Source organism: Psammomys obesus, unplaced genomic scaffold (genome assembly GCF_907164565.1).
Source record: "Psammomys obesus unplaced genomic scaffold, mPsaObe1.curated_primary_1811, whole genome shotgun sequence".
In the NCBI taxonomy this organism is placed as follows: Eukaryota; Metazoa; Chordata; class Mammalia; order Rodentia; family Muridae; genus Psammomys; species Psammomys obesus.
The window spans coordinates 30,983,497-31,009,358 of record NW_026585504.1 but is presented as its reverse complement, the minus strand read 5'-3'; the positions used below and the strand labels follow the sequence as shown (position 1 = coordinate 31,009,358).

The window sequence follows — 25,862 nt, the reverse complement described above, 5'->3', positions numbered from 1 at the left end:
AATGAACAAGGAGGCCCTCTGCACATTTGTCTTCTCTTCTAGGGAACTGGGGGGGGGGGGGAACGACAAACAAAAGATAGTGAGATGTTCCATAAAAGGGAAGGAAACACAGAAGCAAACGATGATGTATGTGGCGGACTAGCAAAGGCCTCTCTAAGGAGGACACATTTGAGCCAAGATCTGTATAAATAAAGGAACCAGCCATACAGACATGTAAGAAGGAAGGTTACAGGTGGATACAGCTGGTGTGTCTGAGGAAGGGAAGAAGGCCAAATGCGAGAGAAGGAGAAAATGGTTGGAAGAGAGGTGCGGGAGGTAACCAGATACTCACATGGTGGGCCCTAGAAGGTTCCTGTGGGCGTAAGAGACAGTGAAGTGGATTTGTGAGTTCATTCACACTGCATACAACGGAAAGGGATCCCAACATCAGGGGGTGCATGGAAGCTCTGGCTTGCAAACAGAAGCTGTGTAGAAAGCTGTCTCCAAAATATTTATAGAAAGGACACAACTGGTTGATGAGGATCAGTTCATCATTGCTAGTTAAAGAATTTCCTCACCTCCATTGTATTGGTGCATATATATTTTAAATTGCCGTTTGTTAAAACTGATGGTTGGATGGTATGTGTACAGCTGTATGAAACATATGTGTATATTTGTACCCACAACATGTATCGGAAAACAGAGCAATGCCATCGCTCGAAGAAGCTCCCTCACACTATGCTTTCTAGTCACACTCCTCCTCACCCCTGGTCAGTTCTCCATCATGGTAGCTGTGCCTTTTGAAAATATCATATAAATGGAATCAAGCCACATTTAAGCTTTTGATCCTGGCTCTCACTCAGAATAACGCTTATGAATATAGTCTTCAGCCTCCAAGGGATATGGTAAGAATAACAGTTAAAAGTCGTTTGTAAATGAGTGGAGAGGGATAAATAGTGTCTAGATGGTGAGGAATGGTGAGAACCGGGAACAGGCAGAGAGGGCCTAGAAGTAGGCCCTGGAAGAAGCATGGGCATGTAAAGCAGGGTGAGGCCTCGATGACATTTGCTGCCCTAGGCGTGAAATATAAATCGCCTCTATTTTTCTCCTAAGAAACCTTCAGTGCATCAGGTTGTGAAGTTGACTTCATTTGGAAGGTATGTTGACCCTGCCAAGTACAGGAGCTACCAGTGGTCCAGGGTACAAGAGCAAACTGCAGGGGGATGGCTGTTAGCTTAGTAACAGAGGAAACAATGGAAGAAAAGGGGCCTAGATGCCTCCCAGTGGTGGAGCCTAGGCTCCAGAGAAGCAACAAGAGGCAAAGTCCAGCCTTGAGCCTGGATAAAGCAAAGAGCTCTGCTGAGCTATCCGGAAAGAGGAATCCCTGACGTCTGGCATTTTGTACGTGTGACAGCACCAAAGAGCTAGGCAGTAAGCCTCTATCAACTGTCACCAGCAACCCCGTGATAAAACTGGCAGAGTAGCTCTGAAAACTCCAAGCCTGGTTTGGTCTTTTCCATAATGACTGCCTGTTCCTGCACCTTCGCTAGCAAAGTGATGGAGATGGGGAAAGGAAGGGCCACCTTTCATTTCTGCCAGCAAGGATGCATTGCCGTGTTGCTCTGCCTCAGAAGTGAAGTGCACACCAGGGCCTGCTGCATAATGATGAATCCCCAGAGACCGCAGATAGTGATCGATAGTGACGCCCAGCTCAGGATCTCGCATAATGAGCTGCTCAGTCCTGCAAGAGTCACCAGCCAGCCTCTGGGAAAGCTCCCCTCCCCCACTGTCCACTCATACAACAGACACTCCCCTCCCCAGCCTCCCCCTCAGTTGGGTTTCTCTTTGATTGGCAGAGGCCCTGTTATTTCCGCCTGGATTGCCTGACAACCCCCCTCCTCCTGGTCTAATTATGCTGGGTCTATTCTTGGTCCACTGTGACCCCAGGAAGGCTTTATCAGATTGTCCAACTGACCGTGACCAGATCTCCAGCACCTGCCTCCCTTTCTGATTGAGAGTGGAAGGTGTTTATACACACAGAACTGGTATCTGATTGACTGGCTTGGGTCCTGGGCTGAGGACGACCCATCTGAGTGTCAGCAATGAAAAATGGAGTGTGTCTCTCCACCGAGCCTCATTAACACCCCTCTGGGTCCAGACAGTATCAAGTGGGGTGTGCACAAACACAGAGCCTGCTGCCATTGTTCAGGGTCCCCGGGGACAGGCTTCCAGCGACTGCAGCGTGGCCTGGGTCCTTCACACCATTTTCATTGTCCTCCTTCTGCTGTCCCCACCTTTTTGTTTATTACCCATGTCTCTTTCTGATTTGCCTCAAACGGGACTTCTACCTGTTCTCCACACTCACGCTTTCTCCCATTGCCAGTTCTCATGGAAGCAAATCATGATTACTATTTGGGGGTGGCTCAAGAATCTTTGCAATTCTGTTTCTGAGTAGACTCTTTGGTATGGCCTAACTTTCCTGGGTACCTAATGGTGATTCTGGTCATGTATGCAAGTGTTCTGTAAGGCAGCTCAGATGTTGGAGCCAATCCCTCTGGTCAGTGTGTCCAGTGATTTGATAGGTGCATTAAATCATCCAGGTCCTTCCAGGCTCTGTTTGGATCTTTTCCTAACTGATCACTAGTGGCCTAAGAAGCTAAGAGTTCCTCAAAAGCTGAGCAATCCTTTCCTGGGTAATGACAGTGTCTCACAAATGAACATTATGGCCACTGGAGAAATGGCTCAGCAGTTGAAAGGAGTACTGCTCTTCCAGAGGACCCAGGTTCAAATCCCAGCACCCACACAGCTGCTTACAACTATCTATAATTCAGTCATAAGGGATCAGACGCCCTCTTCTGCAAATGTGCCTCTTTCACGTCACCTTCTTACACATTGCACCCACGTGGTGCACAGATACATAGGCTGGCAAAGAGCCCACGTATATAAAATAGAAATAAAAGTTTTTTAAAGAAGTATGAAAAATTAAAAAGGAATGGGGGGATGGTACTTCCCACCTCCCTCCCCCCCCAAAGAAAACCTATTTTATTTTTCTTTTCATTATACATCTAATCTTTTTAGTGCGGACAAACTTTAAAACTGGATCACAACAGAAATGTTAGAATCATCGTAAGCCCCTTGCTTGGTGTTTGTTTCTTCAAGATGTGGAGATTTTCTTTACAAAAATGTGAAACTTTGACTAATGATTTCACTGAACAAGTCAATAAACACAGTTTTCATAGTCATTAAAATTTTCACATTTAAATGTGTGTGTGCTTGTGTGTTTATGTGCACATGCACATATGCCAGAGATAAGTGGGTTCCAGGGACTGAACTCAGGTTGTCAGTCTTGGCAACAAGTACACTTACTTTCTGAACCATCTCGCCCACCACTTCGTATTCATTTTTAATGTCTTACAAAGTGTTTCATTACACAAGATGTCCTATATTGCTGTGGGCTTAATATGTCCTCCCAATTGCACATGCTAAAACTTAATCACACCAGATGACTCTGCTATGGTGGTTCATATGTGCAGTCCAGTATCTTAGGAAGCTGAGGCAGGTGATTACTGTGAATTTGGGGCAAGCCTGGTTTACATGGTAATGTGTTTCAGCCTAGAGTAAAGAGTGAGACCCTATCTCAAAAACAGAGCAAAATGAAAAGTCTAATTAACAGCCAGACATTGTAGAGCATACTTACAATCCCAGCACTTGGGAGGCTGAGACAGGAGTATCACAAATTCAAGGACAGCCTAGACTACATAGCAAAGTCCTGTTACCATACCCTCTCACCACCAAAAACAAGCCACTAATTTCCAACTTGCTACTATTAGGAGTGGCCAGTCTTCGGAAACCAGTCATCAGTGTGTTAGTCTCAGAGACTTTGGAGGTAACTTGCTTATGAGGTGGAGTCTCAATGCGGGGCAGTACTAGAGAGTTCCGAGTAGTGGCATCACGTCTTTCACCATGCAAGGTTACAGCTGCAAAGTGTAGTCTGGTCAAGAGAGGAGGCCTACCACAGGCACCAAGTCTGCCTTGGTCTTGTACTTCCAGCCTCCAGACAGTGAGAAAGAAATTTCTATCAGCCTATAAGCCATCGGTTTATGGTATTTTGTGATAGCAGCTTCAAGATACAGAAAATAAATTTATGTAAGCATCACTTTTTTTTTCAGGCACTGTAATTTACAGTCTTTTCCTCTGTCATTACTGCTATGGACTACACATGTACCCAAATATTTACACAGGATCTAATGCATTTACTTAGAGTAACTTTTCTACCACACAGTCTAAATAGGCACCATTTTAACAGGGTGGGGGGGGTGAATCAATGTCCCAAGAGCTAGGAAGACACTGGGTTCCTTCCTGGGGTGCAGCTCTGTGTGTCATCCCTGTCACCTTCAGATGAATAAGCTGTCAGCAACCTGGACTCGCTGGTGCTTCATTGTAGCAAATGGCTCTTGGGAATCATCATTTCTTCTGAAGAAAACAAATTACTTGGGTTTTGGAACTCGACCTATCCACCTACCATAAGGCCACAAAAGGCTATGCAGAGAGAGTATTGGCAGTTTCGGGTGCAGAGGCTTTTCACAGTGACTGGAAAGCATGGTGCTGTGAGCCCTGAGAGGAAACAGAGGTCTGAGGCTTGGATGGATATGTTAACCAAAGAAGTCAGACAGTTTCTTGGCACTTCACAGATAGGAGCCAACATGAGAGAGCAGGGCAGCTCAGCCCCACTCAGCAGATGTTGACTGAGAGGCAGCCTGAGTGGGTTTTAGAGGGTGGTCCAGGTGCTTGCCAAAGGCATCTGAACCTGCAATGGGAGGGGCGCTCTCTGAATTGAAGAAAGAGAAAACCAGGGGCCTCAGGCAGCTCTCAGAGCTGAGAAGACAATGCAGGCTTCAGGAAAGGTCATCCTGAGCGGTCTCAGGAAGAGCCGGCTGATGTTCTCTCCAATGTGCCTGTTGGAGCTAGGTCAGCAAGCGGGCAGCAGAGCGGGTAGAGAGCATAGCTAGCATGATTAGTTCCGGGTCACCCTTTTCCTCCTCTGTAATGTACAGTATCTGTGAAGCCCACAGATACTGAAATCCCATCCCAACCTTCTTGCCTGATTCCTTATATCATCTGTTCAAAGAGAACAGTGGTGCATCTTGCAGGGGATTCTCCTCAGTTACACAAAACATTCAGAATACTGGCAGGTTTTAGCTTACCCCTTCTGGTATTTAGATCTCAATATCCTAAGCCCTGCATCTTAACATCTTTCTTCTTCTGAAGAGCAGAATCCCTGCATGGTCCATTGACCCCTTCCTCACCGTGTGAGGTACTTGCTGAAAGGAGAGGGGGGGAAGGCAGGGTATGGTAACAGGTCTAGATTCGACTGGCTCTGCCTGTCTCTAGCTCTCGCTTCCTCCTCTGTAAGGAAAATGAAATCTTGACTTCTCACAGAATTACAGGGAGAATTAAAGGTTGCATTGCAAAGTGTGTGACAGTCGCCGACGCCTAGGAAACAGCAGTGCTGACTCTGGTGAAGAAAGCAGAACAAGCATCTCAATTACGCTCATTCAGCCATATGAACCAGAGACATCATGCATCTGTCCAGGTTTCATTTCACAGAAAGACAATGGTTTCTGGTTTCTGTTTGGCTTTCCTTGGTGACAGGATATGAAGGGGAAAGCAGACACGCCCTGCGTCAGAGCTGAGTCCTGTGAGCTTTTCACAAGCCATTAGACATTAGACCACCTGGGGGTTAATCATTGTCTGCCGCCACTGTTCCTTTATAGAGGCTGGCATCTTTGGGCATCTTCCCAGCCTGCTTGATGGTCACCTGACTTGGAGCACGTCTCCCAGTGTCCCAACTTGGCATTGCATCTCCAGCTTGGAAATGCCAGCACGCAGCAGTGCATGTTCATTTACTTACTTTTCTCTCCTGCAGAGCAGTGATGCCAATGAGCTCGGACCCTATTGAGCCTACAGGAAATCAGTGTCCCCTTAGGCAGGCTTTCATGCATCAAAATAGAGCCCTATCAATGGGCTGGGAATGGTTATTATTTCCTGAGAACTTAAGCATCAATTAATCCCCAAGTGTTCTCAGAACACACCTCCAGTGAGAAGGCTCCCTGGAGGATTCCATAGCCGAATGTGTATAGGAAATACATGAAGCTTTTTCTTTTTGATTTGATAGCACATCTGCCTATTCAAGGACCTGAAAAGTCTGGCCATAAAGAAATAGATAGCATTGTTTAAACCAGTAGTATAGAGCCATTCACCATGAACATTTTTACATAGCATTTATCAGCATCTCTAGGAGCTAGGAAAAAAAAAAACAACAACAACATCACTGAGGGGATTCTGGGCTACATGATTGTCCCCAGTGTTTATAGCCAACATTACATGAATATTAACAAAAGACGACTAGTTTCTTTGTTTTGGTTTGGTTATAGGACAGGAAAATGAAATTCAAAGTACTTTTTTTCTTCTTTTTTTTTTACTTTTTTGCAGCTACTTGCTTTAGGTTTGATGGCAAAGTACTCAAGAGTGCCCTTAAAACCCCACTGCCCCCTTGAAACCCTCAGGGTCATGACATGCTGTAAAACTGGATCAACTGGTAAAGACATAAACTTGAATAATAAAAGTAAAAAATTTTAAACCTTCAAAGATGTTCTTCGAGCCAGGGTTATACCCAAATGGATTAATTTTAACCTTTAAATGTATTCTTCTCAGCAGTGGGCATAGGCTGAACTGGCTCCTCACCCAGTTACCACAGCCTTCACATGGTATATGGCGGGCAGCATAAAGCCCCAGGGTGATGGATTTACCCTAGAAACTATCTTTCACATCCTTTATGTCTTTGGGAGTGGCACTCATCCGAGAAGCTGCCTTGAAAGTGGAATTGCTTTGATGAGACTCATTTAAGAGTGCCGGCATCTTTGCCCAGCCATGCTGTGGAAATCAGGATGTACTAGCAGACCCCGGCAAGCCACATTGCTCACCTCCTCACACCGCCTGGGAAGGGCCGGAGACATGAGCCTGTAGGTCAGCACTGTTTTGAACCTGAAAGTCCATTAGGTCACCTCTGAACCTCTGTGCAGTTAAACAAGAATGGACTGGGCAGCTGCAAGCTCTTGTTTATTATTGTAGTCTCTTTGCACATCCCTCCCAGCCCATTCTCCTCTGTGACTGGTCAAGCTGATTAGATTTGACATCCTAGCATTTGAGATTTGTCAAGTACCATAACCCTAAGCAGTACTAATATTGAAAACTATACTTGAGATTTATTTGATCCAGATGTGTGTGCCAATAAAGCCAAGATGAAATGGCAGGCATGGGAGGGGCTGAGTTGGGGGAGTGTGTATAGAAGGGTCTGCATGGTATGTATAGCCAATTAGAATTTTATGTATTAATATTTCCCCTTAAGGATGGTAACTGGATTATGAAGTATATAGCTTCAAGTAAGGACTAGCACTGGTTTTATTTGCAGCCAAAAATAACTGATTAAATTCAGGGAAGAAGAAAAACAATCTATTTTAAACATTTTTGAACACTTTTAAATTGGTCAGGACCCTTCAGCTGTGTGGTCTCGGGAATCATTAGTCACCCTCAGTCAGGGGTTTGATATGGCCCTCCAAGGCTGAATTTCTCCTGTCTAAAAGTGGCATTTCTAGACATTCAAGAATCTCCCATAAGAAATAAGATTCTGTTTCTAGGTCACCAGGGCAAAGCCTCCCACACCAGTGACACCTGGGTGCTGTTTCTAGTTCTTAGAAGTTGATGAGTAGAGAAATCAAAGGTATAAAGGTCTCTGCTCAGGTACTAGATGTTACACGGTGTGGAGGGTTGCGCACTGATTCTATTGGTATCACTCCCAGCAGGACCATCACCTCCTGGAGCCCAAGCCTCGGACGTCAAGGCCATGCCCTGCTAGCCTGGTGAGAAGAATGCTAGTACACCGTCTGATAGGGATGTGCTTGACATGAAAGGGAGGCACGGGGTATGATTGTCCCTTAGCATGCAGTGCGCAATTAACTGTGCCTAACTATTCCAGGGAAACTGGTCAGACCACTGCAAAAGCAGATGAAAGGCGATCCCAAAAGGGAGGCATGGAGCTACAGTACAGCTAAATGAAGGTGACTCGGGGTAGACAGGGTGTTGATATCAGGGAGCTGTGATTGTGCTTCGTAGCTCTTCTTCTGTGACTAGTTCTAGGCAGGAAATTGAAGATCAGGTTGCTATGTCAGCCCCCCTTAGGCAGGGTAAAAAGGAAATGACACTGTGCAAGGGAAGCCTGCGGTAGCTTTGTGTGCACACTTGTCTCTGGAGAAAATCTAGTGTGCCGTGTGTTGTTTCCACACAGAGAATGCAGGGTTGTATGTTGGGGTGGGGAGGGATCTTAGCAGCTTTTCTTCATCTTTATTTACAGCCCTAAGTCCAAGAGGTGAGGGCGCTGCTAGTAACTCAGCCTCTCCTCCATACAGCTTTAGCCTGTGGCTTACTGCCCCATTCTGAGCCAGGTCTTGAGTAAGAATGTTGTCTCGGACCCATGCCAAATAGATTCCAAATGATGGAATCTGATTTTTCCTGTTGGGTTTGGAGTCAAGGGAGTTGCGGCAGTGTACAATTGGGCCCCTATGGTCTACCTCACAGAAAGCCAAGGTACAGTCAGGGAACGGGGATTTGGCAGGGCTTTGCCTGGAGCTCAGGTGAGTCATTACCACCTGGGAAGCATCCTGACCTTCTGTGAGGCTGGGAGGGGCCCAGGTAGGAGTCAGCAGTCAGGGCGGCCAGTCCAGTTCTGCATTGCCATCATCACCTTCAGTAGGCTGGAATGACTAGCAACCTGTGCCTGAGGAGGTGAGCTGGCTGGAAGCGGAAAACGTCTCCAGGTTGAGAGCTTACTGTGGAGTTCCAAGGCATGTCAGCAGAGTGTTGTACTGAGCCAAGTCTGTGTATCTCACTCTCACATCACGAAGGGTCCCAGGACTGAAAGGGAGTCTTCAGATCTGCTGTTGACCTTGAACCTACTAACGAAAATACAGTGAGAGCCACCTGGCCAAAACAGTGATATTCATTCATACCACCCCCCTCCTTGTGTGGTGCTGTGAATCAAACTCGGAGCCTTTGTGCATTTGTTCCTGATAGACAGGTCTCTACCACTGAGCCACATGTAATGCTATCCAGCCGAGATGCTTCTAAAAAAAACAAAGAATATGTGTATAGCCAGGGGATGGTGGTGCACGCCTTTAATCTACATCGTGAATTCCAGGACAGCCAGGGCTACACAGAGAAACCCTGTCTCAGGAAGAAAAAAAAAAAAAAGAATATATGAATAACCCATTGCAATCCACCATATCATACATAAGGATTTACTAGAAAAGCATTAGAAATAATGAGCCAGCTAAGTGAACTGCAGCATTATTAATAAAGGGCAAAGCAAGAGTGTGGGTAAGAGTCATGTAGGCATTAGGAAAGGAAGGTAGCCTGGTGGTTAAGAGTCTGATGTGGCTGTCCAACAGTTGGAGTTTGAATCCTAGCTCTGTGGTTTACCAGCTGTGACCTTGACTCTGGCTTTCTCTTTTCTTCCTGTAAGATGAAGTGATAATACCACGTCATAAATTAGTCTGAGAACTGAGCTCATTTTGCAGAAAGTACTTAGCAAGTGGAGGCTGTTAGCATAATTATCATCCTTTCTCCCATAGCAGCTGATTTGAGTGATGCTCTTCATACCACTCAAAGTGTCAGATTGCCTTCCGCTTTTCTATATTGTTACTGCAGTGCTAGAGTAGACGACCAGGTAAGTTCTTAGGCAGTTTGACCTAAGAAACTGACCAGACGTGTAGCTAGTTCTCCACCGGAGGGCCCATTGTCAGGAGGGTCCTGTTTCTTCCATCTCCTCTAACAGTGTTGCTCAGATGTGGAAACCATCAAGGGGCCCATCATTTGGATACATGAAGGAACCTATGTGATAGAGAGGCCAGCAGGGCCAGCACAGTCCCCCTTCCTTGTCCCTTGCTGGCTTATTCTCCAAAGCAGCAACTGGAGGCAGCTGATTGACACCCCAGGCCTTCTAATGACAGGATAAGCCCTGGGTAGCCTCACTTTTCTTTTCAAATTGCAATAAGGGCATATTCTAAATAAAACAATAAAAGCAGATCCCTGGTGTTTCCTTGGCCAGTTTCCATAGAACATCACAGTCATTAATGAAAGGAAAATGAAGGTCCAAGTCCTATGACAGAAGTCAGGCCAAGATTTTTTTTTGCCCTTCCCCTCCCAGGACCCAGGAATAATAATAACAGTAAGCCCAATAAAAGTTAAAACCATAGAATGTTTACAAAGTACTAGTACTACTAACCCCCAAACTATGTTTTGAAGGAAACTCTGTTATTATTCTTTTTTTTTTTTTTTTTTTTTTCCCAGATGATGGATAGGGCAGGGGAGTAACACAGACTGTTAAAGGTTACACAGCTAGGCCTGGATGGCCAGGTCAGTTTTAGAACCCAGACAGTCTGGAATTTAAGGCCAAATTCTTAACCACAGCCTCGCCTTGACTCTCAAGGTAGCTGTAAAATATAAAAATAGTTATAAAAATAAGCCGTACACATCTATAACAAAATGACATAGAACTATACATACATATATATATCAATGTCATTGTTTTGCTATTGTAATTAAGTAAATTAAGATGTAAATATCTGGGGGGGAAATTGGGCACACAGAATATTTTACACTTTTTAAAGACCAATTCTCTGCGACTCTATAGTTACTTAAAAATATGTCCAAGCAGAAACACCTGCAGCAGTAGTTTTTTGCAGTCTTGTTGTGCTCTTTACATTTATTATTATATACAGATCTCCTAGGAACCCAATGGAGCGTGGATGCTGCTGCTTTTTCTAGTAACATATGTGAATCCTAGGTCTTCAGTTAAGGTAGTTAACATCAACAGGAAGCAGTGAAGCCAGTGGGTAGTGCCCATCTCATTGTTTTCTTATAAATACCAAATGGGAGAAGACCCGATACATGATATTCCATCAATACTGACTCCCAAGTGAGTTTTGAATTCACTTGTCATCCTCTGCTGAAATTTGGCTCATGAGATGCCAGGAATGAATACTGAATACAAGTACAGTATGATGCCCCTGTCAAGGGCATGCAATGGAGGAATGTGGCTTCCATGGTGGCAAGACATGTTACATGCGCATTCACACACCAGTTAACAGATTGAGCAGCATGCCCTTTAGATTTCATCTATGACATATGAACATCAGAGCATACTTGCCTAAACTAAGATGCTGCGGTGCCACCAGGAGATGGCATCTTACAAACCATTGTTGTGTATGTGGTTCATGGTTGACCACAAGACTGTTCATGGCTCGTGGCTGTATTTAGAATCGTAAACACAGAGGAAGCAATTGCCTATCCCTGAGCTCCCTCCCTTATAACCAGAATGGATGCTTGGCCCCCAGCCAGGCACCTTGCTGGTACTCAAGGACACAGTCAAGGTTTTGGAAAAGAAACATTATCAATCACCATGTTGGATGGCGTCTGCAATTATCATCTTCATTTCCATCAAAGGTGTCTTGTGACAAGGTATCGTCAAGTTCAATTTAGTCAGAATCAGGACACAGCAAGGACTTATTTTCTCTTTCTGCCCTGGGCTGAACCTGTCTTGAATAATTCAGTGTTCATCTACTTCCCGGCACCATTCGTTATCCCCCACCCTTGTGGCTCTCTTCCAGATCACATGGTTGCTTGTTTCTCCCTGTTACTTCATCAGAATCCCTCCAGTCTCCACCTCTGGTTGCCTGTAATGAGAGTTTTTAGGAAAGAGCAGCCACTTCATGTTTGACTACCAGGAAGCGTGAGCTGCACACATCTAGATAGGCCTAAGGGCGGAGGCAGCACACAGTGCTGTGTGGACACCTTTTGACATAATTCTTATTTAACACCCTATTATTTATAACTTGCAGTAATTCCAGATCTGACACCAGTTGGCTGAAGCCGAGTTTCCCAGGTTACTGTTAGATGACCCTGTTCCTAAACTTTCCTTGTTTCATATACCACAGCATGATAGGGATGGAGAAATGCTACAGGTAAAGGTGGAGCCAAGTAGATGGTTGACCGGAAACCCCTGCTACTTGCTCAGAGTGGAAGCTGCAGGGCGTCAGGGAGTTTATCTTAAGCCAGAAGAACTATGGCTGGTTTTCTTGGTTAAAGAGTCAGGGAATTCTCTTGGGGGAGAAATCTCAGTTTTTCACCTACACCCCAATTGCATCAGAATTCCTGGGAAAGTCACTGGGGGTAGGAAGTGATAAAAAATGATGTGAATGGGGTAGATGCATGGCTATTTTCGTGGGGAAGGAGTTAGTTTGGGATATATCTGGGCAATGTGGCCTCTTAACTCGCTTACCACTTAAGGAGCCAGAAGATATGTTCAGGTCTGGCCAGACCACTTATTAAATGAGAAATTGGATTTTGAGTCTTAATTTTCTCATCTGAAAAATGGAGACAGTTTATTTTGCCGTGACTAAAAATGGGGTTGGGGGGTCATAAGAGGACTGGCACATATATTTGAAAATGTGTTTCCAGCTGTAAAGTTGTAGAGGGAAATCCAGGGCCATGACAGTGTTGCTGCGCTGTGGAAGATCTTTGGTGTTCCGCAGTGTGTTGATCAGGTGTCCAAAAGCTGAAGCCCATGGACTACATCCTGCTCACTAAGAATGACCTTAACATTTTGACATAGTTGAAAAACAATCAAAAGACAGCTCACGTCTCATGCATAGAATTCATGTGACATTTGTTTTCAGCACCCACAAGTAGAGGTCCACGGAGCACGGACATGCCCACTTGTTTCCCTGTGTCTGTGGCTGCTTGTGAGTTAGAGCAGAGGTGGTTCCTGTGACAGTGACTTTAAGGTACACAATGTATAAAGCACTATCTGACTCCTGGGAGAGAAACTCTTTTAGCCCTGGGGCTGATTGGAGAGGGGACCAGTTCCCTTCATTTCTTCCATCACACACACACACACACACACACACACACACACACACACACACACACGTGCTGCTGGCCTGAGGAATATTTCCAGATCCAATATAGGCAAATGTGTCCTTTGTGGCAAGGGCAGCAATTTCTCCGTTTAACTCTCATTGAACAGAGCTCTCATGCTTTGGGCTCTTGCTAGGGGCACTTCCTGAGGAAAACCACAGTACTTTTTGTAAAACCAATGTCCCTTTTAGCATTAACCACAAAAAGAGAAGAAGCTGTTCCTGTCACAGTGGGCATTTTTCCAGTGGATGAGCCACCCAGCAGGCTTGGACTCAGAGCCTCTCCCAGCTGGAAATGCATATATTTTACTTTGATCAGCTGGGTATGCAGACCAGGAGACTCAGTAGTTCCTGAACCCTAAATGCTTGAGAATTTATTTGGAGACAGGGTCCTTGGGGATAAGATTAGTTGGATGAGGCTAGGTTACACGGGTGTTCCATGAGCCTCTCACCTGATGTGACTGATGTTAAAATAAGACCAAGAGCCAGTGAGACAAAGGCTCTTGCCATCAGTCTTGACAAGTTGAGTTCAAGCCCCATAAATCATGTAAAGATGAAGGGAAGAACTGACTCCACACAGTTATCCATTGATCTACACACACACACACACACAAACACACACACACACACAAACATACATATACACATAAAATGAAGTTTGAGGAAAACATCAGAAAAATTTGAATAAGGGGACAGAGATACACAGGGTAAACATGGTGACAGTGCAAGCAGACATGAATGAGGAATCTAAAAGCTAGGGATTGATGACCATCCCCAGGAGCTGGGAAAACTTCCTTCTGCCACATCCCAAAGAAAACAGGGCCTTGCTGACACCTTGACTCAGGACAGCCTTGGAAATGTGAGAGGGTAAGTCTCTTGTTGTTCAAAGCCTTGGTGAGCCAGGTGTGGTGACTCAAGCCTCTGATACTAGCATGGGGGAGGGGGAGGCAGGAGGTTTGCTACAGACTGCAGGCTAGCTGGGCTACAAGCATGAGACCGTCTCTCAAAACAACAAAAGCCACATTAAATTATTGGACTAATTAAAAAATTTAAATAATCTGAATAAATCCTCCAGCTTGTGCTCATATAGCCAGTTCCAGACACTGGCGTGGGGCTTGGCTGACGGCAGAACAGGATTCTTTTCTAAGCTTCTCCAATGGGCTTTCTAGGGATCAGCATCCTTCCTCTAGCTGTTCCCAGCATCCTCTGAGAAGGAAGGGAGTACACATCGCAGTGACAGGGCCTCTGTCTCCAGTCTCTCATTCCAGCAGCTCCGACAGATACATCTTTCTTCTTTTCCTTCTGTTAATTTTTCTGAGTTACCATACAAAATAATACATTTCCAAGTTACCATACAAAATAGTTCATTATGATATTTTCACACACACATACATTATGCTTTGTCCTTATTCACCTCCCGCTGGCCTAGCCTTTCTTCCCCTTGTTACATCTCTTCTTCTTGAATTGTTCCTTCTTAGTCCACTTTGTATACACATGACATGTAAGCATATAAATTAAAATATAAAATATGAATATATAAAAATCTATGCATGTGAAACATGGTTGTGCATGGGAAGTCTATAAGGCAGGAGGGGATGGCCTCAGGTTTATGGCCAACATGGGCTACACTGTGAGACTCGATCTCACACACACACAAAAAAATTAATGTAGAGTTCCCTCATAAGGAAACATAATATTTGTCTTTCCGAGTTATTTTGTTTAATATGATGGTTTCTAATTCCATCATTTCCAAAGGGAGTATTTCTTTCATGTGGTCATGTGGGATCAAAATGTGCAGTATAACTCGAAGAAGAAAGGAATGGCATGTACCTCTATTCTATGTGCGATAGCAACTGAGATGAGAGAGCTGTCGATTTCTTCAGTCCTTGCCACACATCTGAGGATTGCACCTCAGATCCTGGAGAGACACTCCAAATGAAACCTGTTGTGGAGGTGACTTATAAGGGCAGTCTCCAGCAGCTTCCTGGACGGCCTGAGTCACTGATGACTTCTTTCTCCAGAACACATGTACAGACTTGTAGGCAACCACCGTGAGAGTGGCACAGAGAAGACAGGGTGCCAGGCTCCTCTCTGTCGGCTCTTCTTCCAGACTCACTGCTTATCCGCTGGTTAGAGGTAGAATCTTACCACTGAGAGTTTAGGACTTTTTTGCCGATTGTCTTTTTTTGTTTGTTTATTTTGTATCGCAAATATTTTCAGACATTCAGACGAGCGTAAGAGCTGTCCGAGAACACTCCAGCAAAGTCACCATACAGACTCCCCATCTGTCGCGAGCTCATCTCATATCACCTGTCACTTTGCTGTTGTAGCTGAACTATTTGGAAAATGTGTTTTCTGTTTCACGTCATAGTCTTCACACTATGTTATGTACCTTTTGAAAGATGTCAGTACCAAGATGGAGGTGCAGCTCAGAGTTGCCTCGCATGAGCCAGGCCCTGTGTTTAGTCCCCTAAACCACCAGGGCGAAGCATCATTATCACACCTACTAACACTGTAATTCTTTTATATCCGTCCAGCCAAGCATGTTTAGGACTCAGTGTTGGGGTTTTAAAGTACTTGGGTAGAAATGTGAAATAACAGTCAGGTAGCAATTACACTAGGATGGGAGAGCGACTGGGAGCAGGGTGGGGGTTTGTCCAGAAACAGAGGTTAAGGAAGTTGTTTCTTGCTGGGAGGGGCTTTCATACTAGACTGAGCTCTAGTATGGTATTTCTGGATAGTTGCGGTGCCCACCTCTGACATGGTCATCCAGATTTCTCTGGGGAATTAGGTCAGCATTGGAGGCTGCTGTTTCCCAGGAACTCATGAGCATAGAAACCCAGCTTCAGCAATGGAAGATATTGCATTTGTGACATATGGTTGGCAGTGTCTGATAGTCTAGCTTTGTCAATACAGTTGTTTCTGTGCCCTCAACAGTGTTAGCATCTGTCTCAAGAACCCTGCCTCCTCTAGATATCTCCCACATCTCCCTATTACTCCCCCTCCCCCAACTCACCAAAATCGAGAAAAGGGCTTTGAGGAAGTTTGTTTTGAGTGGGCTTGCTCAAAGGGGGCTTTATGTTTATTTTCCGAGTGGCCCTCTGAATGTTGTGTCCATTTATCATGCCTGGCCACCAGCCCTCCCCTTTCTCTCCACCCTGAAAACCTAAACTTGATCAAACTGTTCCTAACGACTACCACATGTCCTTGCGGGGTGCAGGGACAGGGGTGGGGGCTGGGAAATGAAGGCATCCTCCCAGAAGCACAGTAGCATATTAAAATTCAATGGCTTAGTCATCAGAGTATTCAGCCCCAGCACCAAAGAAAAATAAATGAACGTTCTGTAACAGTCTTGTGGGTCTCAGAGGAAGGAGGAGTAGTGGGAGGGAGGGGAGAAGAGAGGTTGTGGATTTTAGATAGAGGAGTTCAAGGCTGTTGAGAACAATTAGGGCCTTTGCTCAGAAATAACAAGACACTCCACTGTTTTCCTGAAGGCTAAAGAAGTACACAGTGCCAGGGCTAGAAAGGCTGAGTCTCATCCAGCCAGCTCAGCTCACAGAAGGGGAAACTGAGGCCAGGAAGGAATCCTATGATAAAGGAGTTGTAGAAATGGGACCAGATTGTTCTGTATTCTTTCTTATATGCCCCCAGAGGGACTTTCTGTTTGCTAGTAGATTCACTGAGATTCATTTATGGGATGAGAACTTCCTTGGTGTCTCCTAGAGGTTGAAAGACTCACTGTGCCTCCCTCAGGAACAACCAAGATGTGTGGGAACCATCTCTCATAGCTCCTTTTCTAAGGGCAATTAAAGGCCTGCCTTAAAGAGTGGTTCAGGTGCTGTTAATGTTGTTGTTCTCATCTCCCTGCATCTTCCTTGGAGGGAATAGGCCAGGTACCCTTTCTTTTGTTTGCTTTTAGGTGAAGCCACTGAGTCATAAGAAGGTAAGGTAACTGGTTAAGTCCTGAGTTGGTTGTGGAAGAACTGGCTTTGAATACACGTCTTCTCATTTCTCACCCTCTAGGCCGAATTAAATTCTCTTCTGGTGGCCGAGGACTTTGAATAAGGGCATGCAAATTTTAGGCCAGAAGCAGTTTTAGATAAAAGGGAAGCCAGGCCCTCCACCCAGGATAAGAAGCAGAGCCACAGTGGGAGGGGTGTGGCCTGGCCGGGGCTGCAGGCAATATTGCCCCAGCTGCAGGAATGTCATAGCCACCCTGGACCTACTTCGCAGGCACAGTTCAGTGCTCTAGAAGTGGCTGGTCCAGAACAAAGAGGGCTTTGTAGGTGACCAGTGTATTGGTTTTGAGTTTCTCTTGTCAGATTAAGGAGAAAAAGCTGAAGAAGGTAGAAAGAGTAACCAACCAACCAACCAATTCAGCTAAATGCCGACAGCAGTAGGTTTAAGGTCAGATTTTTCTGAGCAAGTTTGAAAGGTCTCCCCAGAGCATCAGGGCAAATTCCAATGGACGTAGGCCTTAAGTACAACATCCGAAGGCATGGGCTCACTCCTACTTGCTGTGCTCTGAGACAGAAATGCTGAGTGTACCACCCTGATAGGCTCTCTTCTTATCCAGAGCACAGGGAAGTAGCTATGATCTCACTTCAGCATAGGCTTGATATGCTGTTTAATCATGGAGGTTGAGCAAATTACAAATCTCTTCTGAGAGGAAAGTTCTAGACTGAGAGGCTAGAGAGGCTGGATCCATGGTAGACCCTCAGCCTCAGCCCTGTGCTCTGTACTTCCCCATCCAGGTTCCCCTCCAATTGCTTCTGTGAGATTGGGTGCGGGAGAATCCCTGATGGCACCAGGACCCCCCCCCCCCCCCCGCCCATGCTTTTCTCTTGCTGGAGCATCCTGGTGAGACCAGTGTCATCTCCCTTAGAGAAGGTATGGGGGACCCTTCTCTGGCAGGCTGTTAGAGTAAAGTTACTCAGGTGCCAACCCCCAGGAGGAGGTCAGCATGGAGAACTCCCTCAGCCTCCCAACAGAGATGCTGGCACAGGGACTGGAGAATGGACTGATTGTTTCAACACAGATGTAAAGGTCCACTGTCTCTTGCTTTATGGTCTACAAGAAAAGGACTCTAAGAGGCAAGTCTAGCTCACCCACCTTTGTCTCCTTACTGTGTCCAGACTTGAGCTGTGTTCTTAGAAGGTATTCCTGAGATTATGAGGTGGTAAGCAGAGGCATATCAGTCCTATGGGGAGCAGGGGACTCTTAACTCACTCCTGCACCTACCCAGCTTCCCAGCCTCTCCACCAACCCCTTCCTCCCACTCAGAGAAACTTAGGCTAAGGGTAGCAGGTGACAGAAAAAGCAAAGCCTGACTAGATAACTTGTTTATCTATGTGGAGGGAGGGGACACTTGGCCATTGGAGATGTGCTAACTCAAAGGTGAGGGCTAGCAGAAGAACATACAGTAGTCCCCTTCATCCAGGGAGGACACTTTCTAAGACCCCAGTGGGTACCTCAGAATACCATGGACAGCATGGTGTTCTGTACATGCATACACACACATGCAAAGCCTTCTTCATTTTAGATAACTGCTTATGCACTGTCGAGTTAACTTTTACAGTTTGGGCATGACAGCAAAACCATACACATTTTTCCCCCTTCTTGAGTTCACAAATTCACAGATTATGTTTTTACAAAAGACTTTAGCCTCAGCATGACTGTTTCCTTTGTTTGTTGAGAACTTCCACTTTTCCCCTTAAAGCCCTTTACTGCTTTCCTCTATCATGTTCTAATTGCCGGTACCACTAATCTTGCACTTCAAACCATTATTAAGTAAAATCGGGGTTATTCAAACACAACACCAATGCTGAGATAGTCAATCTGATAATGGAGACTTTCTTTAGTGACTAAAGGGCAGGTGACATATGTAGTATGAACAACACACAAAGGGGTGGTTACCATCCATGATGGAGCATGTTAGATTTTTATCTTATTACTTGGAGTAGTGCGCAATTCAAATTTTCTGACTTGTTTTCAGGAATTTTCATTTAATATTTGCAGACTACACTTGACTGTGGATAACTGAAACTGAAAAGAGAAACTCAAGTGGGAACCACTAGATATTTAAAACCTACTTCCTGTCTATATACGCCCTGCTTGTTTTTCTTTTTTATTTTAGACAGGCTCTTGCTATATAACCCAGACTGAACTCCAGCTTGTGATCCTTCTGCCTTAGTCTCCCAGGCACCAGGATTATAGGCATGCCCTACCATGCCAAGCAATGCTGGGTTTAGTTATTATTGTTTATGTTTTAGTTTTTTTGGGTGTTTCAGTTTGGTTTGGTTTGGTTTGTTGTTGTTATTGTTTTGTTTTTTTCAAGACAAGGTTTCCCTGTGTAGCCTTGGCTTTCCTGGACTTGCTTTATAGACCACGCTGGTCTCAAACTCACAGAGATCCACCTGTCTCTGCCTCCCTGAGTTCTGGGACCAAAGGTGTGCACCACGATAACCCAGCTGTGTTGTTTTCTTTTATTGCAATGGAAAAGAACAATTTCTGGGATTGAGGATAGAGCTTAGTTGGCAGAATGCTCTCTTTGCATGAAGCCCCGGGTTCAGTCCTTAGCACCACATAAAACTAGGTGTTTTAAGTAACTCAGTAAATCACTCAGGAGGCTAGAGGCAGGTATACCAGAAGTTCAAGTTCATTCTCAACTACATAGTGAGTTTGAGGCCAACCTGGACTATATGAGACACTGCCTTTCCCCAAATTAATTAAAATTAAAATACATTTTTATTTTATTCACTGAGCCTTTTATAATGAATTTATAGCAGAACCCAGTTCAGGGATATGAAGAATGAGTCTGGCTTTCATATGAGCAATGATACAAACATGGGTCACCACATGTGAGACTAATCATCAGATGGTTTCCTGTGTCCTCTCTGCCCACCACAGCAGCAAAATATGATTCTTAACCCTTGAAGCACTCGAAGCCCCAAAGGTGATGCAACCAAAGTTACCCTCATAATATTCTGATGCCACAGCAGTCTCCAGTCATTTAGCACTCAGGCCTCAGAATGGGAGTAGCCTCAGCTCTAATCAAATCTGGAGCTCATTGCCCTGGGCCTGGGGGGCCTCCTGTGTGGCCTGCTTAGTCCTCTCTTTGCTCTCTGGCATGGTCTATTGACTCTCAGTCTAATTTTCAGGGCTGTAGAGGATGTAATGAAAGTGTCAATAGCTGGATATAGAGAACAGGGTGCCATCCTCAGGACAGCTGGCCTTTAGCAGATGAAAACCACCAGCAAGAGGTAGCAGCAAGTAGCTAGTGCTGACCTGGCAAGCCCTGGTGGAGGCCCTTGAGAAAACAGTATAGCATTATTGTCACCATTAACAATAGCCCTTTATTTGAGCCCTGCTGGGACAATGCTCCAAACAAAGCTGAGAGAACGAAACAGTCCCTGCTGTGGGGCCATGTAATTTATCAAGGCTAATGGAGGAAGAAAAGTCCACCCAGAAAAGATGGTGGGGGTGGGCTGGGAGTGGATTTAATTGTTGCTAGAGGTGTAATTGGAAGATACCACAGCTTCACTATGCATCCCTGTTAGCTTTGTTGTAGGAGGAACCTCCTTTGTCTTGTCTATCCACTGGCTCTGAGCTCCTAGAGGGTTCTGGTCTGCCACTCAGATGGAGAAGTAAATCTTGGATTTTCGATAGTGTGACCTTGGGCTGGTTCCTTCCCTTTCGAACTTTTACATCTTCGGAGGAGTTGTCCAAATCGTAGACTTCAGGAGTAAAACGTAGACAAGAGTGTTCATAAAAGAGAACGTGCTGGGATTGTCTTTGTATCCCTTAGATAACAGAATGTTGTTCCTAACCAATGGATGGTCCTAACCAATGCTACCAGTGTATCAAGAGCCTGCTGTGCCAGGCCTTGAGCCTGCTGCCTTTCTAGATAGTACTTACTTCTTTCTATAGAATGGGTGCAGTAATCCCTGATTTCACCCTTCTGTACATGAGGGTGAGTTGGTGGGGACCAGCGATGTGCTGGCGTTTGAGGGGCTGGAAAGACTCTGTGAAAACCTGCAGCCTGCCCTGCCAAGTAGGAAGTTATTCTGTCCTCCCAAATGTTGGCAGCCGAGAACTGCAGCTGTGTCACAACAAGTCTTATTTAATTTGAGGGGTGGGACAGACAGCACTGTGTGGTGCTTGTTAAAAGCCAGAAGAATATAGCTCATTCACCAAATCATGAAAATGGCTGTGCCTTGGATAGGGGGAAGCCAAAGGAGGATGTGTAGCAGCATTTCCAAACAGTGAAAATGCAGACAATTACAAATTTATCATAATACCCATTATGCATAGAGTCTAAGTGGATTAACTCATTACAGTCGAGAAAACATCAGGTTTTCTTGAGGTCTCTTCCCTCCTTTGCTTGTAATTCATGTCCTCTCTATTAATCTATAGAATAGAAATCCAACTATTGTCCTTCTTAATAGCTTTCATTATCACTACCCCGGATCTACAGAAATAAAAATAAAGTGAAAATCCAGTGTGGTGATACAAGCCAATAATCCTAGCAGGTAGAGGTAAGAGAATCAGATGTTCAAGGTTATTCTCAGGTACATAATGAAGTCAAGGCCAGTCCAGGCTATATGAGACTTTAAAGTGCATGTTTTATATAATGCAATTAGTACATACCCAAAAACTTTGGTGGAGATGTGGATCTTTATGAGCTTACATCTTCCAAATAAGAGAGGAATGCAGGCACCTACTGGAAACCCAAGTAAAGAATATTGTAAAGCAGAGGCATTTATACAGCTGTATCCTCCTTGTAAATGTTGCTCTTGGTCCTAACAGTTGTTAAGTTATAGTTAAAGCTGACACGTGGACTGTCCCAACAGTTTTTCTGTTTTTACAGTAACTTATACACTTTGCAGAAAATCTTGCAGGTTACTCAACCTGAGTGGTAAAAACAGAATATGAAAGTGTTTTGCAAAGTCTTAGTTAGATACAAGGACATGTCCATCCACACAGGACATGAAGGCTATTTGGAGGAAGGGGATGGTGGGAGGGACTTGAAGTAGAAGCGGAGTCTCAGACAACCACTCAATTCTGTCCTCACCCTTTCATAGCCCTAGGTAAGAGGTGCCTTTGGGCTTCCATTTTTACATTCCCAAAATGGGATCTTGAAGAACCCATTCCAAAATGGGTTGCTTGAAGAAAATACAGAAAATAAGTACTGTTAGTAAATTCTTCCAAGGAGACTGTCCTGGGCCAAGTGTCCGTTTAAGAACAACTTTAATCCCTTATCAGTACAGATTGATGCCGGGAAGGAGGTAGGTGTGTGTTTCCAGATAGTGTTCTGGAGTAACTCTACCTGGGGAGTGTGCTGGGCATGTGCTAATGTGTACTCTTGAGGGACCCCTCATTGAATTACACCACAATCGACAGTAGGGAACTTGAGTATTTATTATTTAAGAGCTACTACCCATTCCTGCAGAGTGCAGGTATGATATCTTCCAAGATCCCATAAGTTACTGAATTCAGAAAGCCTGACTTTTGTATTCAGCATACTTTTCTCCATTCCACCCCACCACACTCATTGATTCTGGGCCTTTGGGTGTTGGTGGCAGGAGGTATCTAAGCATAGGATGGTGGGTCTCATTCTGACCGCTTCGTACCTGGGAAAGAGTACCAAGGAAAGTAGATATTCCAAAGTTTACCTCACATGTAATGGAGACTCTTTTGTTTGTTTCGTTGTTTCATTTCCATTTGTTTGAGGGAAGATCTCTGGAGATTTATTAGCCCTCTAGAGGTACCAGCCTTTAAAGATGACTGAGCCAATTCTGAAAAGCACTGATAGGCCATACATTCTAGTATCTATAAGGCTGAAGGCCAGATATTGCCTATAAGCAGGAAGGAAAAGAAGATACCCCACAGAACCAATACTGCCCAAGAGTTTCCTAGGTGCAGGACACAGGCCTGAGGTCTATATGTATTTTAATCACAGCAGTGCTCAGAGTAGAACTTCCATCATTTCATAAATGATACTGAAGTACCAAGAGGTTGACCAATATTTGACATATGATCATCTTTAGGTTTCTAGCATCTTTGTAAATCTTTAACAAGTTTGTTTCCCATGCAAAACACTGAGTAACACACAGTAAAACAGTATTACCTTCTTCCTTTTTGTCATCATAAGGAGTGGATGAAAATAACCAAGTGGAACAGGAGTCTTCAAATTGCCCTTCTGTACTCTTGTGAGCTGTGCTGCACAACAATGGCCAGCAGCTGCTGGAATGAGTAAAAGGAAGTTGAGAGCCAGAGTGAGGATACATGGAATTTGACATGGGACTCATAATCTGGACAGTTTTTATGGTGAAAAGCAGATTGGGGCTCCTGGGCAGCGGGGGTGGGGGTGGGGGGTGGGGCTCTCACAATAGTTTCTGGAGCCACTTAGTAAACTCTGGAGGTTTCAGAAGAACTTCAAGCTGGCTGGGAAAATTGAGGCAGTACAGCCAGAGGTCATTTGGAACATGCTTTGTTGGGGGTTGCTCAGGAGGTTATGTGTGGCTATTAACAATCTTTGGGAAACCTGGGGACTAGATTATAGCTGCTGACATTTTGGGGCTCTGGACTTTGCAATTGGGTGCTCAGGTGTGATCTTAACTGAAAACCAAGAAAAGGCTAGGCATGGTAGCTCATACTTGTAATTTGAGCACCCTAGAAGCTGAGACAGGGACTGTTGTCTGAAATATTTCAAGGACTCAGTAGTCATTAGTGACTACCATGTTGAAGAGAAGGAAAGTTCTAGGGGCTGCAGAGGTAAAAGCAGCCCATCAGGTAAAAGCACTTGCCCCCAACACCTGAATAAGTGAGTTCAATCCCCAGAACCCATGGAAAGATAGAAGGAGAAAACATACACCAGTGTTGTCCTCTGAGCTTCACACAAGCATTGACATACCACTCTTAACAACAACAACAACAATAATAACAGCAATAATTATTAATAATAAGCACAACAGATGTTACCAAGTTCTTCTGAGTATATGATAGCAAGTTTGCCCTTTCCTAGGCTGGGTTCTGAGACCTCCCGTAGTCTAAATACTCCCTTTACCTCTTTGTGTCCCAGAAGACTCCTGGAGACTTAGTTCTTTGATAAATGCTTTGTTCATGATTTTTCTTCTCTGTTGCTATGTCCACAAAGAACGCTCCATGTGTCTTCAGAATGGACTTATTCAAGTCAGAGAAGGCAGGATTCAGTCTCAGCTTTGAGACTCCTCTTTGTAAGAAGCCAACATAGTAGGGCCATGACAGTTCCTCTTCATCCTGACTCATGGGGATCATTTCACATGTGAGGAATAATGAAGTTGTACTGTGTGTTTAAATGTTTTAAACTTACTAAACAAGTGTGCCTTTAGTGGCTAAGCTGCTAAGAGGGCATTTGACTGCTGTGAAGGGTTCTCTGTCTGAGTAAGCCATGATGTGGGGGTGACTTGGAGCCTCCCAGGCATCTTGGGCTAGAAACAGGGCAGTCTCTGTTTTGCTCCTGCAGCTGCACAGCTGTGACAGTCCACAAAACAGAGACCCCACCAGTGAGATGTCTCAGGATATAGTTTTCCTTCAGGGTAGCCTGTGACTCACCTTACTACTCCCTCTGAAGAAAAAAAGAAAGAAGTTTCATGAACCATTTTTAACTTGAAAAAGAAATATGTCATTGGCAGTTTGGCCTTGAGTGTTTAGAACCTGACACCAGCTCAGTTTTCACCCATGATCCCTGAATGTCACACTGCACAGGTTGCTGACACCAGGTCTTATTACTGGCTCCATTCTCTCCCAACCCTGCCTCCTTTCCTCAAACAAACCCCCTTTAGCTCGAAGGTCAGAACCCAGGACAGCTTTCTGCACCACCACCATCTGGTGTTTGCTTTAGTGTAGATCCACAAATGATGTGTTATTATAGCGGAGGCACAGAAAATCATACGACAAGACCGGGTTTGTTTCTCATTGGGAACCTGAAGCTGAAATACAGCAGTATTCAGCTTGATGAAGGGGAGCCTCTCCCAGAATTAGAGGCACTCACCAGGGACCAGAGTTAGGAATCAAAAAAGCCAAACAGCACTGCACTGGTCACTAGTGACTGGCAGTGATTTATTTCCTGTCTGTGCTTTATTGAATTCACGTTTTCCAGGTGTCTGTCCCTGGTGTGATTTATTTCTTTCTTGAGATGTCCCTCCCTCTGGTAGATTATAAGCTGACCCTAGCGTGGGTGTCACAGCTGAAACAGTGAGGAACTGGCAGTGGGTTAGAGCCAGAGTGAGTGAGGCCTTCATACCTCTATCAGTGGTTCTGTACCATTTAGGAAGTGGTGATGCTATCCTGATGTTTGGCTGGGGGGTAGTTATGTCAGGAAAAAATGACCAGGAATTAGATTTTGTTTAAGGAAGTTTCAGAATAGCCTCAAAGCCACTATGGAATCAAGCCTACTCCTCTCCTGGAATAGGAGAGAGAATTAATGAATTTAACTTCTGCCTCATTTTCCTTATGTGTAAAAAAGTAACTTGAGTTTGAGATTTTGTTTAAGGAGGAAAAAAGAAAAGAAGTAAGGCAAGCATGCAGGAAGGAAAGAAGGAAGGGAGAAAAGGGGAGAAGGAAGGAGGGAGGGAGAGAGAAAGAGTCAGTATGGTGGCTTATACTGGTAATCCCAACACTTGGAGGGTAAAGTGGGAGGATTGTGAGTTTAAGGCCAGCCTCAGCTACAGAGCAAGACTGTCTTAAAAATAATAAAACAAAATAGACATGTGGGGGTGGGAGAGTGAGAAAAGGAAGAGAGGGAAGGAAGAAAAGGAAGGAAGGAAGGAAGGAAGGAAGGAAGGAAGGAAGGAAGGAAGGAAGGAAGGA

At 44.8% G+C, this 25,862-nt stretch overlaps 1 protein-coding gene across 1 annotated transcript in view; it reads left to right on the top strand.

Moving 5' to 3' along the window:
- Abtb2 (ankyrin repeat and BTB domain containing 2) overlaps positions 1-25,862 on the top strand; it is a 155,662-nt gene that overhangs the window by 58,606 nt on the left and 71,194 nt on the right. The window lies entirely within an intron of this gene.